Source organism: Tasmannia lanceolata, unplaced genomic scaffold (genome assembly GCF_043159265.1).
Source record: "Tasmannia lanceolata isolate RefF3 unplaced genomic scaffold, GAP_Taslan_0.1 ptg000008l, whole genome shotgun sequence".
Classification (NCBI taxonomy): Eukaryota; Viridiplantae; Streptophyta; class Magnoliopsida; order Canellales; family Winteraceae; genus Tasmannia; species Tasmannia lanceolata.
The window spans coordinates 3,170,233-3,176,232 of record NW_027518685.1 but is presented as its reverse complement, the minus strand read 5'-3'; the positions used below and the strand labels follow the sequence as shown (position 1 = coordinate 3,176,232).

The window sequence follows — 6,000 nt, the reverse complement described above, 5'->3', positions numbered from 1 at the left end:
CATTACTCAATTAAAAAAAAAATACACCTTTCATTCCAAAATTTTCTTTAACTCTGGTCAGACATTTCTGGAAATTTTCGATCCTCAGCCGAATTATTTCAGAATCCATTCTTTTCTGAGTATCATACAAAGTAGGCAGCTAACTCATTTGAGAATCCAAGCGACCCCTCAGTAAGCATACGAAGGGCTCTAGACCTCTTAAAAACGCGACCTTGGTGCCCAATCGTGCCTTTTCGTGCTTACAAAAGCACGGCATCTCTCTCTCACCTCTCTTCACACTCCACAGGACAGAACATCAGCATTTTCCTGCCTTTGTTTACAAGTGGTAAAAGCTTTTTACATTTATCTAGCTTTTCTTTGTTCTTTATTACCTCTTTTTCTGATCTTTTGAATCGTTGTTATTTCTTTTCAAATCTTTGATTAACAGATAGTAATAAAATCATGGCTGGTAGAAGCAACAGTTACTCAACAGAACAAAACCGCGATCAGATGAGCGATTTACCAGACTCTTCTTTTTCACACCCTCTCATTCATGCCCACAAAAGATTCAGTCAAAACAAGCATTTTATCAACAAATTGAAAGGCCTTCTTGAGAGTATTATTCATGCTAAAGTTCTTGCCATCTGCTCTTGGTGTTTCTTGGCAGTTCCAATTGTTTACTGTATTTTTCCTTTTTTAGTAGATTAATAACTGCTTAACCCAAAAAAGATGAAAGGGTGTCTCTCGAACAAGAGCCGATATATTTTTCCTTTTTATTTTCATTGAAGCCTGTTGGCTCAAGTTTGTGGACAAAAAAGGAGGGCATTTGCAAAAGGGTGCAAATGTGTCAAGAGGGGACCACAACTCACCTCTATTTGATACATGGCAGCCATTGATAGGCCCAAGTACCCCACCTCCCTCTATAAATAGAGGAGAGGGAGGCCTTCACTTGAGCAACTTTTGATCCTTGGAAAGAAACAAGAGAAAGTGAGGGAGAAGAAGTTCCTCTAGCCTAAGGAGGTTGAAGAAGAGTTGGGAGAGCGAGAGATTCTTTTATGGTAGTAGAGGAGAAGTCTCTGGATTGTATGATCATCCTCCCCTCCTTATTTCAGCTTGAAAATTTCTCTGTTTCTGCTCTGCCCTTTTGTTTTAAGATATCTGAGAATTTCATAATGCCATTCCTTGTCTTCTTGTTAAAAGTTCTCTGTTTGTGTTTTCTTTAATTCCTGAGTTGAATACAACCGAACAGCATATTGGATGAGTATTAATATCAACCAACAGAGAGTTAAACAAGCATTATACCTTGTTGCTGTTAGTTACATTCCCAAGCTCATACTCTTGTTCACAACTTCTGTCCTGCACTGTACATTTCACCTACGACATGGTAGCGACAATGGAATGCCTTACTGTGGCCATTTTTAGTTCTTTGCTGCCATGTTGAATTCATGTAGAATCGAAGTCCTAAGTTTTCCTCTTCTTTATCTTGTTCACCACACGAGCACCAACAAAAACCTCATTAATCTAGCATGCAGATCTGAGCTGCCGTGTGCTTTATCTTTAGCATAACTTACCTCCCATTACCTAATGCTCTGAAGACATTGCATCCTATTAAAACTTAGGAATACCTTCATCAAAATCATGAGCATAGCTTATTCATTTGGATGTTAATTTCTTGTGGAAGAGTTTGATCCTCACTTAAGTAATCGTTTCTTTGCACCTAATCAACAAGATCAACATCAGATTAATTTTATGGGTTTGGAGGAAAAATTTGGAGGAAAGAAGATTAAAATGATGAAAGGCGGGCTGATCATTACTTTTTTATAATGTTCGGTGATAATTGTTGAATCAGCCCTTTACATTTGCTTGTTGCAATTCTATGCACACTATGTTTCTACAGCAAAGTCCAATGTGCATCTTTTGCCCCAAGATAATGCTACTGAATAACATATCTGCAATACTTTTTCCGTTTTAACTTTCAATTTGCACCTAGCAATTTGGATTATTATAGTTGTATAGTCAGTGTGATTCAGCTGTGCAAGATCATTTCTCATAAGAAAACCCTAATAGAAAATAGTAGTTCCTTATTTCTTGCGTAGAAGTAGGAAGACCTTGAGTGAACCTTGGTACTCATATCCATGCGACAAATCATCTCTTTCTGGACCTATACATGGACTTACATTGGCCAGATGCCTCTTATTTTTTATTTGATGTGCTTTCCATGGAATTCATGAGCTTTTGCATGGCTTTAAAAGTGTGTCATATGACATGGATGTGGCACTGATAGATGTCGTAGCTGTTTGTGTTTGGATACTTGAAGGCACTATCAATCATCTCTATGGATGCCCAATGCGTTGGTATTGGAGACTCCAACATCCTTTATCTATGTTTTATCTATGCGTTGGTATTGGAGACTCCAACATCCTTTATCTATGTTTTATCTATGCGTTGATATTGGAGACTCCAACATGCCCAATGTTAGGTTTATCTATGTTTATCTAAGTTTTAGAAAAAATAATAATTTGAATTAGTAGTTTTTATTCATTTTTAACAACAACGATAATAATATTAATAATAATAATGTGTGTGCCTGCATGGGGAATTATAAAAAATGCACTTGATTATTTATGCCACTTCATTAGTTTACCTTTCCAAAGTACTTGCTTAAAGGGCTCTTTCTAGAAAATCAATTGGAAATGCTTTCTCCTTGGTTTTTGTCATGATTTCAATAGAGACATTGATAAGAATAAATTCTGTTTTTGTATTTCACATTGTCACCAAAGCAATCACGTTACACACATGTAGAGTTTTTGAAGGGAGGAAGTTTAACACGCTTTTGGATTTTGACTTTCTACATAAGTTAAGGAGATAGGTAGTGAAGAGATACAGCTGTGGAGACATAAGAGTTGTCCACTTGATTTCCTGCAAGAGGTTTCCAAGATTGGGTTGGACCTCTAAAAGCCAAGTGCCAAGAGGTGTCCAAAGCTGGGTTGAATTCTAATAACATTACTATGGTTGAAGGACTTTTATCCTAAAGTCCAAGGAGGTGACAAATCAAGAGCTTTTAATTTTCATTTTGCTTGGAGTAGAGATCAAAATTCTCAACAAGCATGCCTTTTCTCCTTTTTTCATTTTTTCACATCTTGTTGTTCTGTGTTAAGGTGGCGTCTACATGGGAGGTAAAAAGACTGGCCGCTCCCTCCGTTAAATGTAAAAGTATGGCATTGGAGACGGAATTGCGGAAATGGGAACTCCCAGGGATTGTTAGTTTACTGAAGAGTTCACCCAATCTTGAGATCCTCATTATAAACATAACTTTGACATGCCGCGTTAGTGTGAGTACCTCTCAATCATGTGCCTGGCTCATCTTGCTTTGTATTTGACCATTAATTTACACTTCAATGATTTCAAGCTGCATATTTCCATTGAAGTCAAAACTGTAATGTACTTTCATCTTCAGTTTGATGATGAATTTACGAGGACACATGATTTTGATCAAAGTGAATACTGAGAAATGCAGAAGTCTCTTTTTCCTTGCCGGGTACACCACCTCAAGAATGTTGAGATACATGGATTTATGGGAGGTGTTCGAATTGTGAAGATTAGAAATAGAGAACTTACCAATAAGCAAGAAAGCCAGTTAAAGCTAGTGAAATTTTTGCTGAAGAATTCGATTGTCTTGGAGAACATGACTATCTGCCTCGCTGAGGGTTTGGGAAAAAAATCAGCGCCAGTAATGAAGATTGCTGAAGAAATTTCAGGCTACCCTTAAGCTTCTTCTCGTGCAGAAATAGTACTCTCATACATGTAGAACAACATCGTTTTTTTTTTCTGTTGTTTTTTCTTCTCCTTATTTGAATGGATGGCTTGTATGTCTCAAATCTTTGAGTTTATCTCATGTGCAATATCTGATACTAAATAGATTGAAGCCATTTTTATTTGTATGTGTTTAGCAGTTAATCTGACAATAAAATCCGCCTTCTCTTCCCTATTCCGAATCATCTTATTCTCTCAGTTGGTATCCCCCTTTTTTTTTTTTTTTTTTTTGAAAGGTAACAGATTCATTTCAAGGTAACAAAAATTTACAACCAAGGGGACAAGCTGTCACCAAAAGCATGATACAAATCAAAACGCCCTACACCAGACAGACAGAAAATCCAAAAGATACACAAATCCTCAAAAGAAACAATAATTAACCGGATACACCAATGAGCTACATAGTGTATCCTTAAGGTTATCCGGCACCTTCCAGTGGCACTCGCAGGATTACATCAACCGGTGCCAAATCCACACCATCCTTCGCCAATTGATCAGCGTTCTCATTGGCTTATGTGCACCAAGTCTCGAATCTCTGCAGTGTTGTTTTCAAGCTTCCAAGGTCCCATGCACTTGTTAGATGCCCGTTAACGGATTCGACGAGTCGCTGTCAATAATGAGGGGGCCCAAATTGTGCTTCGCATATCATCTTTTAGACTAAAAAGCAAAGCTTGTTTGTTTTGGATTTTGAGAATCGATTGAATAAAAAACTGATTATTGGACTGAAAATGCATTCAATTTTTTAGTCAAATAATCAGTTTTTAACTTAAAATCGATCTCAAAATCCAAAACGAACATTGCATATAAGATTTGGCATCAATCGGATCATGGTCCTATAGGCCACTTGTTGCCATCCCTTTGCTAGCTTTCAATTTGTTTCTAATCAGTGTGTAATGGTCCTCTATAACGATGGTTTTTCAATGCAAATTTTGACAAGTTACCAACTCTTGAGGAGCTATGTCCAGAGCAACAAAAGCTCACGATGCAGACATTTTTATAAACTGTGCAGCATAAGTTAAAAACTCAAAATCAAGGAGAGAATAGTGATGACTTCGTGAGTTTACATTTTCTTTTCATTTATATTCACTGTGAATGTGCACCATATTGTATGTTCAATGTGAAATCTCAGTAAAGTTTTGGGTGGGAATGATTGTTCCAACCCTTGTTTATATGGTTGACCTGAACTCTGAGATACACCCTCCTATGAAAGTCCTGAAATCCTTGCAGATTATATGTGAGAACTCTAAGTATGACATGTGATTGGAGATTTAAAGTTCACATCCTCTATCAATGGAAAAGGAAGTGGGCTTTGAAAGAGGACTGTCGTAAGAAAATTTAAGACCATGATAAGCTCCACTTCAAATTATAGATGCTGGATTCTCAGGTTATAAATTGATTTACTGCAACCAAAGGGGTGAAGGGGACTTAATTCTGAGACCCATTTCCTGAAAGACTGATTCATGCCTTAGTCATGGGTGTTTGACATAAGGTTATTGGAATACCAGTGTTTTCATGTCTGCATTTCTTCTCCAACCACAGTCCAATGATCTCAGTAGCTGCTAGGAGGTCCAGGCCTAAGAACAATTGTAAGCCCTCAGGTAGACTTCCTCCACTTTGTGGTCATCTCTTAAAAAGCATAGTGAAACCATGCACTCTGGGATCCTGAACATCACAGCATGTGTTGAAGCTTTACCCAGGCCACCATTTGCTATAAGTTAATGTAGGACTGTGAATGATAACTTTATCTGATTTTCGATCAAATGCTGTAGTCATTTCAAGGCTCTGAACATTTGAACCATGACAAAGTTCAGTTTGCACATAGCAGCAAATTATTTGCATCTTCTGTGCCAAACGGTAACCATTTCTGTTGTTGCTCACCAGTGCGTTTCACTTTTCCAGCACATATACACACGGGATTGTATAGTTGTATTTTAGGGTATTGGATTTCCTAAAAGATGAAGATTGAAACTACTACTCAAAACGAAAGTTCATACCCTGTTCAAACAGGGGATCTTATATAACAGCAAAATGTGGGATAAAGGATTATTTCCATGCCTTATTTTAAGTTTAACAGGGCATCTACAAGCTAAAAAACTGTGAAGAGTATGATCGATTCCTGAGTTGTTTAGTCTTTGATCCTTTACAAGATGAACCAAATTTGTAGTAGCTGAAAATCATGAAGAAAATCCCTATTAGTTTTATTGGCAC

At 37.4% G+C, this 6,000-nt stretch overlaps 1 long non-coding RNA gene across 2 annotated transcripts; it reads left to right on the top strand.

Moving 5' to 3' along the window:
- LOC143882549 (uncharacterized) lies at positions 1-3,874 on the top strand. Of its 2 annotated transcripts, XR_013252263.1 has the most exons (5): positions 1-325; positions 428-1,062; positions 2,837-3,022; positions 3,138-3,311; positions 3,437-3,874. It is a non-coding gene; the product is annotated as an uncharacterized LOC143882549 (long non-coding RNA). The 2 variants fall into 2 exon arrangements; XR_013252262.1 differs by having other exon boundaries at positions 3,138-3,874.
- The last annotated feature ends 2,126 nt before the right edge of the window (positions 3,875-6,000 follow it).